This window comes from Canis aureus, chromosome 11 (genome assembly GCF_053574225.1).
Source record: "Canis aureus isolate CA01 chromosome 11, VMU_Caureus_v.1.0, whole genome shotgun sequence".
NCBI lineage: Eukaryota > Metazoa > Chordata > Mammalia > Carnivora > Canidae > Canis > Canis aureus.
In genome coordinates this window covers 68530391-68544503 of record NC_135621.1, presented here as the reverse complement: position 1 = coordinate 68544503, position 14113 = coordinate 68530391, and the positions used below count along the sequence as shown (strand labels likewise).

Here is a 14113-nt window from a genome sequence, read left to right as displayed (position 1 = left end):
AGGCCAAAATTATGCTAATACACGTAACACATTATTTTTGAGCTGATATATACATAATTTAAAATTTTTCATTTACTTTTTGTTAGATGTCAGATGAGGTGGTGGGCTTCAGAGCAAAAATGCAAGACCATGTGAATCCATTCTGAAGTCACAGTGTAAAATTTATCGTTTCTAAGCTCTGTTAGAGAACTAAACTTCTTCCCTCACCTTCTTGTTTTCTAACCTAGATCCAATAATGAAGGACAGAGACAATTCTAACAGACAAAGACAATCCTAATCCAAAAGGATCTATGTAAGGCTCGGGTACACTTTGGAAGGAAACCTGGACCTAGACCATTGAGCATTTCCTCAATGGAGAAAAAGAGGAGACTGGGGCTCACGGATGGTGAAGGATGAAGAGCCACGTAGGGAGAGGTGAGGGAACAAGGCGGGAGGAAACAGAACTTTACCTGGTCACTCTGCATCTCCTTTTCTTGTGCTTCTGCTCCCTCAAGTCCAGTCGTCACAGACCTGGCATCGCACCTGTACCACAAAGAGCCTGAGGGGGCAGAGGAGGTGCCTGCAGTACCTCTGTGGGATGGGGCGACAGTGATGGGAAAGCCAATCATAGGATTGCCGTGATTTTAGAATGATGTTCTTCTTCCAGGAGTGGGTCTACAACCACTTTCTTTTTCCACTTAGGCCTTGACCCAGGGACAAGTATTTACTGCCATTTCATATCCCCTGGCCGTGCAATAGGGAAAGGAGTAGGATCGCTATCAAGAGAGGGAAGCTAAAGTTTAGAGTTTCTGATGGCTTCACAGGAGGGCAGATGGAGCACCTCTACCATCCTGCAGGGAACCCGGACGTTGAATCCCTCTTATTTATTCTGGGGGAAAAAATACTTCCAGTAGTGGATTTCCACTTGGGGCCTTATCTTGTTGCCTCAGGCTATCCTGGAGATTTGGGCATTGAAGCCATTCTCTATGAAGCCATTAGGAAGTGGTCCTGATTCTTGTTGAGGGTGGCCACGCCGTGAGAGGGGAGGCTCCCGAGTTACAAAGAATCTACTCATCCTTCGAAAACATAGATCTAAAACAACAGGCTGACCCTAGGAGCCTGTCTGCCTGGGACAATGCCAGGCATTTATATTCTAATTTTTTAAAATAATTTATTTAGTCACTCATGAGAGAGAGAGAGAGAGAGGCAGAGGGAGAAGCAGGCTCCCTGCAGGGAGCCTGATGCAGAATTTGATCCCCGGACCTGGGATCACGCCCCGAGCTGAAGGCAGATGCTCAACCACTGAGCCCCCCAGGTGTTCCTATTCTGACTAATTATTATGTCGTGCCCCTTTCTTTTAACTGTCAGGTGGGATAATAAATTATCTAATTAACAGTTACCAAATTCCAAATTTAGCTGTGTCATAATCAAATCACAATCGCCCACTTATAAATTGCCCACTTTACACTGAGAGTCTCTGATCTTCAGCTACTTTAGAGAACAGCTGATTTGAGAGTGGCATTTGCTTGGGACAGACAGCTAGCCAGTGTGAGGAGAGCCATACTAGCTAAAGAACAAAGCTGAGTAGAACAACAAAAGCAAAAATGAACTATTGGGACTTCATCAAGATAAGAAGCTTTTGCACAGCAAAGGATACAGTCAACAAAACTACAAGACAACCTACAGAATGGGAGAAGAGATTTGCAAATGACGTATCAGATAAAGGGCTAGTGTCCAAGATCTATGAAGAACTTCTTAAACTCAACAGCAAAGAAACAAACAATCCAATCATGAAATGGGCAAAAGACTTGAAGAGAAATCTCACAGAGGAAGACATAGACATGGCCAACATGCATATGAGAAAATGCTCCGCATCACGGGCCATCAGGGAAATACAAATCAAAACCACAATGAGATCCCACCTGACACCAGTGAGAATGGGGCAAATTAACAAGGCAGGAAACCACAAATGTTGGAGAGGATGCGAAGAAAAGGGAACCCTCTTGCACTGTTGGTGGGAATGTGACCTGGTGCAGCCACTCTGGAAAACCGTGTGGAGGTTCCTCAAAAAGTTAAACATAGACCTGCCCTACGACCCAGCAATTGCACTGTTGGGGATTTACCCCAAAGATACAGATGTAGGGAAACGCCGGGACACCTGCACCCCAATGTTTACAGCAGCAATGGGCACAATAGCCAAACTGTGGAAGGAGCCTCGGTGTCCATCGAAAGATGATGGATAAAGAAGATGTGGTTTATGTATACAATGGAATATTCCTCAGCCATTAGAAACGACAAATACTCAGCATTTGCTTCGACGTGGATGGACCTGGAAGGTATGATGCTGAGTGAAGTAAGTCAGTCGGAGAAGGACAAACATTATATGGTCTCATTCATTTGGGGAATATAAATAATAGTGAAAGGGAATAAAGGGGAAAGGAGAAAAAATAAGTGGGAAATATCAGAAAGGGAGACAGAACATGAAAAGACTCCTAACTCTGGGAAACTAACTAGGGGTGGTGGAAGGGGAGGTGGGTGGGGGGGTGGGAGTGACTGGGTGACAGGCACTGAGGGGGGCACTTGATGGGATGAGCACTGGGTGTTATTCTATATGTTGGCAAATTGAACATCAATAAAAAATAAATTTATTAAAAAAAGGAAAAAAAAAAGAAATGCAGAGAACAAACTGGTGGTTGCCAGAAGAGAGGTGAGGAGGGTATGGACAACTATATAAAGGGGATTGAGGTGCAAATTTCCAGAAATAAAATTAAAATCATGGATATAAAAAATATAGCATAGGGAATACAGTAAATAATAAAAAAAATTTCATTCTTAAAAAAAAGTTGAGTAGAACATGAGGAAAGGTCTATTCAATTCTGTTTTGGTTGGGGGACAGAAAAGACTTCATAAAGAAAATGTTTAACCAAAAAAAAATGTTTTGAGTGAAAGGGAAAGGGTGTTGCAGGCAGAGGGGACAGTGGGCAAAAGGCTCAGACATGAGGAGTAGCACTGAGACCCTCGGGGAACTGAAAGGTGATGAGAGTGGCTGAAGTACAGGGAGCAAGCTGCATGCACAAGCCATAAGAAAAGAGACTGGAGGGGGAGGTGGGTTCTAGATCACACAGGGCCCTTGGTATCTTGCTGGAGAGTTTCAACTTTACCTTAGAGATCACTGGAACTCCTACCTGGCCAATCTCCTGAAAACTCTGAAAGAATTTTGGATGCGGATTTATTCTAGGCCAAACACACATTTTTTTTTTAAATGTAGCTAAGGAAATGTAAATATGGACTGAGTATAGATTACGTTAAAAGGAACTATCATTATATTTATAATTCTGCAGACAAAAGTCCTAAATTTTTCTTTTCTGAGAGGTACACTCAAGTACGGAGGGATCAAATGATAGAATGTTGGGATTTGCCTCGAAATACTCCAACACAATAAAAGGAGAGAGTAGGGATGAAAAGAGGATGAGAGTGGGTATAGGGAAATGCTGATGGTTGTTGAAGTTGAGGGATGATTTCTTGTATTTGCCCCCTTTGAGTATTCGGAAATTTTCTTAACAGTAAATTAAAAAAATAAAATAAAATGCATATACTCTGGGTCTTACCTCTACTGAATTAGGATTACTGGGTAATAGGATCAGATGTAGAAACTGAATTAAGGGGTGGTGGAAGATGGGCAAGAAGCAGGGGAACCACCTGGAAAGCCAAAGCAGTTGTCCAAAAGAGAGACAATGAAGGGTTGACGTTCAGCAGTGGAGGTGGGGAGAGGAGGTAGGCTGGAGATGCATCTTTTTTCAGTTTATTAGACACACTCTACGTCTGATTAGATGGTGAAGGTGAAATTGAAGGTGACTCTTGAGAGACTGACTGACTGACTGAATGAATGAATGGTGCCGTTCCTGAGATGGGAAACACAGAAGGAGCAGACACGAACAATGAGAACCAGAGGATTTGCAGCTTCAGCTATTCCGAATAGTAAGAGTATTTGAGTCTCCTCTGTTAGTATCACTCCAATATTTCCACCACATTTCTTACTACTCAAAATCAGCACAAGACTTGAATTCTATGCAAATAATATAATGAAAATCTCTGTTCCATCTTCCAGAAATAGATCTATATCCAGAGTTTCCAGCAGGTCTGCCTATGAATTAATTTGACCTGATTCACTATTTACAAAGGCACAGACCCTCGACCTCCTAGCAGCCCCTGATTCTTTCGTGACTCCCCTGTCTAGAAAATAAGCAACAGGCCGAGGCTTTTCAGTTCACAAAGTGCAGCGTCCCTGCTTGTCTCTAATGCTCCTGAATGTGTGGATGCAAACACACCCAGAGGTTCTGAGACCCCAAGATCAGCTGCATGTGTGCTCTTAGCATTTTTGGTTTTTTTCCCAGTCATTTCCTTTTTGAGTTAAAAGAACCTGAGCCTGAGACATGTCATCTTTTTAGGAAATCCAGCTAAAGCCCAAGCTTTCCAAAAACTAGGTTTAGATTTGCTCAAGGGACATAAAGAAGTGGCCTGTGCGTTCCCTCTGCGTTGGGAACCTCTCTGGAGACCCAGGTCCTTCCCGTAATCTCCATGGGCTCTTTGCAGAAAGCTATATTTCTTCCAAGTCTTTCTTTTCATCCCCGTCTGAACCTGCCTTCATCTTCCTAATGGCTAATTAAAAAATTACAGCCAAGAGCATTAAATAGTAAACCCCTTCCCTGCTGTTCTCTGTTTTAATTTCTGAGGCCCCCAAGCAAAATGTCTTAAAAAGAATTAGAAGAGCCACCTTTCTGCTTGCAAACTGCATGATGGACAGCATTCTGGAGGGGGCAGAGGGCTTTACTCTAACGGGTAACCCTTCAATGCAAGGTGTGCTTGGGCGTTATTTACATCTTATTCCAGAAAGATGAAGTTTTGGGGGGGACGGTTCACATCCTCTCCAACATTATGGCTTCACTTGTACACGTTAAAGAATAGTGTGTGTGTGTGTGTGTGTGTGTGTGTGTGTGTGTGTGTGTTTCCTCTTCCCTCGGTGCCTACTGATTCCATCCCACACTTGAAGCAACGGTGAGTTTTAAAACTCACATTTCTTTTTCATTTAAGTTAGAGGTCTGAGCTTGATGAAAACTCATCCCAATTCATGATGTGCACACTTAAGCGGCTGCTTGATTTCATTTGCAAAGAGAGATCTTGGAAGGCAGCATCTAAATAATAATCAACATAGTGCTCTACTTGCATTTGTTTATACATTATCTTAACACTTTATTACATATTTTAATAGGACAACAGTTTAAAAGCCGGAATCAGACATAGCCGGCTCGCTCTATTTTAGATGGTTCCTCATCAATTGTTTTTTTTTTCTTGTGATTATACAGTTTTACTTTATCATCCCTTTGATAACAATTTCTGCATGAAAATTGACTTTATATTTCATTTTTCCCGTCTGTTATCTTAGCGGCATTCATACGCAAACACCCTTTGTGCTGTGCTGGTAATATAACTGATCAGGCGAAGCTGTGCCATAAGAAATCAAAACCATAATAATGTCTTTGGGTTTTGCATTTTAAATACTGCGTTCATTGTTGCACTGAGGTTTCTGATCCCTTTCCAGACATTACAGAGATTACCTTTGGTAATGCCTATTTCATTGTACTTTGATATAAAATAATGTGTGTCATAAATCATCTGAGTGACTGTCATTAAACAGAAAAGCACCTACTTAGGATATGTAACAATTTGCTTTTCTAATTTGAAGAAGATTGAAGCATTTTAATTATAGAAGGTCTTTATAAATGAGACTGGAATTCAATATGAAACTGCACTCTTTAAAGAATTGCAGGTTAGAAATAATAAAATCCGTATTCATTAATTTTACATTATTTTTTTGCAAGGAAGTGGTAAATAAAAACACTCTTAGGAGGGTTTCCTAAATAAAGCCCTATACTTTTGTCATCATTAAGCTCAGAAAAAGTTATGTTTACATATTCGAGAAAAAGGCGCAAAGAATCACTTTCATGCAGGCAAATTCACAGTTGTAAATTTAAAAACTTTTTAAATGGAAAGCTGGGAACATCATTATCTAAAAAGTTGAGAAAAAACAAAGAAGGGGCATCAAGTGACAAGGGGTGGGAGGAGAGAACTATTTAAAATTATCGGTGTGCTTCATAGTTTCAAGATTGCTTCCATTTGGAACAGGATGGAGGTTTGGAGCCCTTCTCAGTGAAAAACAATTTAAAATTATTGGAGCCCTCCTCTTTAGAGGTGATCAGGGTTCCGCACACAGACATTGTAGCGAGATTTAAAATTATGAGAGCTCTTCCCATTGTTTAAAACATTGATTTTTTATAAAATGGATTTCCACGTTTTATTTCTTCAGTGACTAGGTAATTATAGCAGCCTGGAGACCGAGGTACTTTATTCTGAAACTAGTTTTTCTCTTTGGCTCCTTCTCTTTTCTTTCCTTCTGCCTTTTTTTTTTTTTTTCCTTAATAAGTTTTCTAGTTTCCCTTGCTGCTGGGATAGACACATCATTCTTTGTTCTTGCTCATAAATCACTCTGTGACCAAGGAACCAGGAAGTTATTAGGGGTGAGGGGAAGGTCAGGTCGAAAATTCAGATTGATCTAACCTGTTCTCGCAAAATAGCACTTTACCTACCCCAAACCTAAAGAGAAGCACCAAGGCAGGGATCTTCCAATATGACTTTTACTCTTGCTTCATGAGGGAAGAGGCTTGTGCAGCTTTTACAGCGAGTGGTACAAAAAGCCATGGGAACCACCAAGTTGTCACAGGTAAGTATTTAGTTACACTTCCATGTGCCCCACACATCACTCCAAGCACACTTTTCCCCTTCTCCCATCTGTCCTCTCTCCCTTTCCTTCTCCCGTTGTCTCTCATTAATATGGACAGCTAAGACAGAAATCCTAAAGATTTGGCGCGGAGGCTGATTAAATTGTAAGGGGTCCTTTAATTGGGAATTGTTAACTGTCACTTCTTTCCTTGGGTTAGAGATTGAGTCTATTGTGAACACACACGTATACACCCCCCACCCCGACCCACACCCACACACAGAGTCCTGGATGGACTATAGGGATGTGATAAGGGATCATTCACTTAAGGTCTTTACGTGGGATAACAAATCGGTATTTTTTTTCCTAGTGTTTCTCTCCCCTCCAAAAAAGAAAATTCCTTCCCTTGCTTGGTCTTCCCTCTTGGTGAAGTTTTTAGGGAAAAGGTGGGAGCAGTGTTCCATGTGTTTTGTAAAAAGCTATATCAAAGTGAATTGAACATGGTATTAAGTTTTTGTCAGCTTGAACTCACACCTGCCACACACAAGGTTTTTGGCCTTTCGTGCAAATCATAACTTGAGTCTAAATCTAAAGGAACAGGGAAAACGATAGAGCAAAGCTCTCCAGATGTTGCTCGGTCTGTGCGATTGTAAATTTCAAAGTACCAGCTTTCCATCCAGATTTTAGTGCATTGGGAACTATATGAAAATTCCAAGACATACTGGCTTATTGAAATGTCTGGCCATTTCTATATGAATTTTGCAACAGATGTACTGAGGTAAGCAATAAAACTGTGATAATAAGGAACATTTCCACATCAACTCACTAATCTATAATGAGGACCAAAACTCAGTGGTAGACGAGGGTGATTTTCACTATTATTATTTTTTAACTTAGTGTCGATTACTCAAATTTTCCCTAGATTTCACTTCTGGTCGCAATTTCAGGCTGATAAATACATAAAATGTATCTTGATAAATGATATATGGTGTATGGGTATCTTGCTTTATTCCAAATAAGTTGAAAATTTAACTTCAGTTGGACTTTTTTTTAATCAATAAAAATAATACAGGAACATGTTATAGGCCTTTGAATTTACCGTAACAAAAATTTGTTATCATTTTATCATTCTATGTAAGATCCAAGAAGCCCAAGTCTGTTGTTTGGAGTCCCTTTGGAATCTAAAGTTTGGGTCTAATTCTCAGTCTATGCTGGGAGTGCAGCCTAGGGGCTTGGCCAGGGCGTGTCTCTGGTGGTGACCATTGACTACACAGCTCATACCTCTGCATGAAGAAGGTGCACCATCTTGATAGACTTTTCTTGCTGCTTTCTCATTCTTAGCCACTTCCCAGCTGGCTCTTCTATTTGAGGATGAACAGAACATTCCAGGATGTAGTCCCAGGAATGGGACCCCTGGGGTTGATACTAAACCGTGTGTATCCCTTTCAGGGATTTGTAAAGCTGTGCGATTAGAGTTCGGGGATGAATGGGCCTACCCTGAATTCCTCCCATTCCTCCTAGCGCGACTGACTATTGATCAAATAGTTCTTGAAGTGGAAGGCAAAATTAAACTGTTAAACAAAATCCAAAATGCAATTACATCACTTATTTGATAATATGTGGAATTTTCTATTTTTTCTTTCTCAACCTCTTTTCTTCGAACGTGTGGTCATTGGAAATCAGATTTGTTTTTTAATGACTAATTTTAGCAGGAAGACCACAAGAGACTTTGGAAGTACAGGAGACAGTCAATGGGAAAAGGAAGGGAGTAAAGGCAGGTCCCTAACACAGGATGCGGCGACATGAGCGCCACACATGGAGAGCAGTTATGGAGGCATCCCCCTTCTTAAGCTCTGTTTTTTGGTCACATTTTGGAAATATTAGAGTTATGAAGATTCATATGATCTCTTGGATTTTGAAAACTTCTTTCCTGGCATCATTCAATTTTCCCAAAGTAGGTTCTGTCTATTTCTTTTCCTTTAAATTTTTTTTTTATTTTATTTTTTACTATAACATGGTCCTCACTGGTCACTTCATATATTTTCCTGTTACTTATTTTGGAAGAGTCCTGCAGCCCTAGGAAAACAAACAAACAAAAATGACAAGGAGGAGGAGGAGGAAGAAGATATAAAAAGAAGAAAACGTCGGTGACCTCCATTTACTGAGACAGTCCGCTCTGTTTTCCCTGAGCAGGGTCACAGAGGTTGAGTGGGGCCTGGGCCACTTCCTTTTTTGTTGTTTTTGTTTGTTTGTTTCTTTGATTTTTTTTTCTTGGGAAACTCTTAGTATGTTAAAAAGCAAGCACGGTCAAAACATGGATGAAAAACTGTAGTAAACTTCAAATATCGACATTTAACAATTAGTAGTTGTGAAACCCAGAAATACAATGACCGCATATTTAAGTTAACTTGAAGATGGAAAGTCCAAATCTGAGGCTTTCGTGAATGTGAGCCGGGGGACGCGTTCCCGGCCTGCTTCTCCCTGCCCAGCTCTAAGCCAGACACAGGCCTGTCCCTGAGTCCCCCGGACACCGTGTGCCAGCTACCTCACTGAGGGCCTGGCCAGTGGTCGAGCTCAAAGATAGACTCGTTTCCTTCCCCTTACTCCTGCCATTTTTCCCATTTTATTTAGACCTACACTTGGAAGACGATCTTGAGGCGATGTCTGTCAATGATGAATAAGCTCAAGCAAAATTCTTCTTGCCTTGCAAATGCTGGTCAAGGCGAAGGCGAAGGGAAGCTGTGGTGGGGTGAGGAAAGGTGGAGCGTTTGCATCCACGACGACGCGATGCTGCTCGCTCCCAAGGAAAGGAGAGAAGGATGCAGTGGTTTTGAGATACCTGGGGAACTACAGGCTTTGTTCTGGCGTCCTGCTCTCTTCTGTCGTCCCGATGAGATACTTCTACCTGGGAACCTAAAGCAGCTTTGATGCACTTTTGTCAGCTTTGTTCTTTTTTGAAATTTAATTTTGACTACGAAGAATTTCAGACATGCACAAAAATAGAATAATAACGAAGAACCCCCATTTACCCATCACCAACCTTGAGTGATGATCAGTGATGCACCTTAAAGTACATATCTGTGGAAATGGCTGCGGGAAGACGGAGGCGGGGGTTTTTGCTTCCACAACAGTCTCTGTTTACACCTGTGGGTTCATGGAACCAAACCTCATACACCTGCATCCACGGAAAGCTGCATAATTGCTTTTGAACCGGGAAGACTGTGTCATTGCCATGGAGAGGGGGAGTCAAAGGGAGGAAGGTTAGAATGGCTTACTCCTAAATGGATGCTTTCCTCATTCTTAATTTCAGGCCCACAGGCAGCTTAAAGATGTTTATTAACAACCAGGGGCAAAGGGGGAAAAACCACTGGCTGCACACTGAAGTTATGTCTCTGCTTTGCTGCTCGCTTTGAGAGAAGCCAGTTTGTGTGTCTCTCTCTGTGTGTAGAGAAATGGGAAGGGGGAAATAAAAAGAAACGGGAAGAAACACCAAGATAGAGAAATAGAAATAGCTCAAGGAAAGTGAAATTGTAGCTGTGCTAATCCCTAGACGAGGCTGTTACAGAGCGCACCTGGCTTCTGGAAGGACGGCTTTTCTGACTGTCAGTGGTGATGTCAACAGAGGGAAGAACAAAGGGTACTGCACGGGGTCACCGACGTACCCCGTCGTGTAAAGGGAAGGCATACAGCTCCGTATCCAGATTTTCCTTTGATGTTATCATCATACGATGACATGGTTTTAGTGAAAAACTGTGCCAACGACGAAGCAGAACTGACTTGGCGCTAAGGGTGTTTGTTTACGTGCTGCTAACACGTGCCATGGTTTACGAAATCGAAGGACATTGTTGCAGGCAGCTTTGGTGGCAACTGGGAATTGTGATATCCACTTTAGGGTTTTACCCCCTGTAGCTGAAGGATCTAGCACTGGAGAAGTTACTTAATCCCGGCGTGCTTCAGCTTACCCACCGGTGAGAGCCTAAAGACAACACTCGCCTTCTAGAGGGATGGGTGCCAAGGAAGTTCAAAGGGTGATGGGTGGCTGTGAACATAAAATGCCATGGCATCCTAAAAAAAAAAAAAAAAAGATAGTCTCCCCAGCCCATATGGTCCATATGGTCCCATCCCACTGAAGGCTCCAGAGTCTGGGCTGGCTTCAATGGCTGTGCCACCTATGCAAGCACAAGGGCCCCACGCTTGTTTAACGCGACATCACCATCCTGAAATTCTTAATTGTTGCACAAAGGGCACCCCATATTCATTTTGCACTGGGCCCTATAATCCTGCAGTCAGTCCTGTCCAGAGGCTCACAGAAGCAAAGCTAAGATTCTAAAATACTCTGAGAGGAAAACATGAGGTCAAGTGGACCTCAGAGAAGCTCGTTGAGAACTAGCTACCCTGGGAAAATGAAAGCAGATCCCCTGGAGATCGTCATTGCTTGGCGCCACGCTGACATTTCCAGGGCTCACCTTCTGCCTTCTGCTCTCTCGTGTCTCTACGTCAAGCATTATTCAGAAAGTTCGGCAGTTTTTCTAACGTTTGAAACACTCCGTTCTTTAACATCGGTTACATCCTGTTGGTTAAAATTTGAACACATCTTGCTTTCAGTGAAAGCAAACTCTTTTTATTTTGTGATTTCTTCTAAAATGTGGGTTTTCACTCAATTTTCAAATTGCCTCTGTTTATATTTGCCTGCTAAGAGTTTGTAGGACCAGGGGTGGTAATGAAACATTTTAGATTACGTGGAGGTTGGCGAACCTCGGTATTTGTTGCTACTTCTGAAGAGGGCTAAGGAAGGAATCCCACCCGTCTTTAAGAGTTTTTTTTTTTTTTTTTTAACAAAAAACTTTACATCCTCAGGAAAACAGCTGCTGAAGCTCCTGGGGCCTGGGTTGGCGAGATGGGGCGAGAACCTACCTGGTGGGTGATGGGATGTGTGAGTGGTGAGTGGGCCTGACCAGAACCCAGGGCTTCTATGGAATCTGCGATTTCGTGAAGTCTGCGAGGATGCTACTGCTCCTAGTCGGCACCGGAGCCTGCTAGTTCTCTGCCCCATTTCCCCAGGCTACAAAAACGACGGCCTCTGTAAATTGCTACAGGGTTTTTATTTATTTCTTGTGTAGGAAGCAATACCCCAAGTAGCATAAAACCTTTCTTTAAGGGTTTCCTCCCTTGAGAACAGACACAGAGCGGGGCTGCCCCCAATCCATAACTTGCATGGGCTGGGTACATGTTACAGTTGGAAGAGCTAAAAGAAGATTCCATTTGTTGTTTCCACTCCCAACTGGGGCTAAACTGGCCCCAGTTTTAGCACCAATTGAGAGAGAGGCAGAGAAGCCAGAAAGGTGGCAAGGGAAACATCAGCTTTGAGAAGGATGCTCAGGGCTGGGGGGCGCAGCGAACTCGAGCACTGGAGCTCCGTCCGGGAGTCGGACTCACCGAGTCAGGCCCCGGGGAGCCGCGGCAGGCGGAGGCCGAGCAGGCCCGCGGCGAGGACAGGGCTCCGAACCGAGGGACAGCGAGGGCCGAGGCTGCTGGGTTCCCGCTGCGGCTCGCCGACCTGCGGGGGCAACAGAGGCCGTAAGAAAGCAGCTCTGCTTGTGCAAAATTACCCCTTATGAAAACACGAGGATTAAGAAACAACTGTTTCCCACCACCACCACCACCACCACCACCACCACCACCACCACCAAACGGGGACTCCTGTTGAGCTTCACATAGGATATAAAAGTAAAACATCACGGATTCATATGCCAATAGTGGAGAGTTTTTAATGTCAAAAAGCAAATCCTTCGATTGACCAGCCCCCAACATCTTCCATCGTTTCAGGAAGGAAAAAAACTTACTTTCAAGAATTTTTAAACTTACTTTGATAACATAGAAAAACATAATGGCCACATTAATGACATTATTATCTCTCATTTACGAAAATGGCCATTAGAATGCCTACAGGGCTAGGCTGCGACAGACTTGTTCAAGGTTCTACAGGCTCTTGGAGGTAACGCCAGGCATTTCTTTTTTTTTTTTTTTTAAGATTTTATTTATTTATTCAGGAGAGACACACACAGAGAGAGGCAGAGACACAGGCAGAGGGAGAAGCTGGCCCCATGCTGGGAGCCCAATGTGAGATTCGATCCCAGGTCTCCAGGATCACGCCCTGGGCTGCAGGCGGTGCTAAACTGCTGGGCCACGCGGGCGGCCCCAGGCATTTCTTTAAGAAAGTCTCTAACTCCTGATTAGCACAGCAGGGAATTCAGCAGGGATGCCCCACCTGCCTGAGTTAGGGATGCTTTATCAGGGTAGCGAATCCAAGCTGGGGACACAGGGGGAGCCACGTGGCCGCCCGGAGACCTTTGATGGCTTCTGTCCCTGGGCTGCCTGTCCCCTGGAGACGCCTGCTGCCGCTTCACCCCTGCCTCCTCGGAACTGTTGGCTGGGCGGCGGCGCCAAGGGGCTCCAGGAGGGGAGGCGCGGCCCTTTAAGGCCGGCCTGCAGGGAGCCCCCTCCCCGAAGCTGAGACCCAGCAGCGCCAGCAGTGCAGTCGGCTCTGGTTTGAGTTAAGCTGGGACTGGGAGAGCCCCTGCCTTTGCGCAGAATGTTTGCAAACATTAAAAAGTGAGCTGGGGCTTCTTATTTCAGCATTAAGGCTTTATTTAGGGTGTTATGGGACAAAGAGGAGGACCACTCAGTTAGGGAGCAACACAACCACCTTTGATAAACCGCACTGTTAGGTCGTCCTGGATGCCCAGAGGGTATCGAGGGGGGCAGGGTGGTCTCCTTGACTGATTTACTCCCCAAGTTTGCCAGGTTGGAAAGGAAGGGTGCCTGGCTGGCTGTCAGGTTTTCTCCTGGAACATACCGCCTTGGAGGGGGGATGTTTTGCCTATTTGCGGAGGGCAGCAGCCTCTCTTTCAAGTGATTTGTTACGACGACGATGATTATTGTTGGATTATTATAGTCGCCCACTGGCAGGATTATAGTTAAAAATTTGGCAGTGTTTGCATTATAAATGACTATTTTTACAGCTCAGCCATAAAAGTTTACTTAGGTCTGAAATTTGATATACAAGCTCTCCATCCAGGAGTGCTTTCCTTTCAAATAGAATTTTAAAAAATGGTTAATAAAATTGGTCTGTCTAATTTTCCTGAGTTATATGAGTGTTTTGGAAAAAACAGAAATGTATCATTTGTATAGGCTCCCTACACTTTTCCTCAGTTGGCCTTGAGTTTGAACAAGATGCTATAACATTTAAATTATTCATACTGAGCTTGGATGTATTGAGAAGAAAGGATATCGTGCACAGGGCTAGACTAGAAGAAAGGAGAGGGGCAGACAGTCTCTCTATTTAACTACAAAGACTCT

General features: G+C 43.4%; 1 long non-coding RNA gene across 1 annotated transcript in view; it reads right to left on the bottom strand.

Annotated features, from left to right (window-relative positions):
* Positions 1 to 11853: 11853 nt before the first annotated feature.
* LOC144324293 (uncharacterized) overlaps positions 11854 to 14113 on the bottom strand; it is a 345086-nt gene continuing 342826 nt past the window's right edge. Inside the window, exon 4 of the long non-coding RNA XR_013389820.1 lies at positions 11854 to 12311. This is a non-coding gene — a long non-coding RNA (uncharacterized LOC144324293). The remainder of the gene's footprint in view (positions 12312 to 14113) is intronic.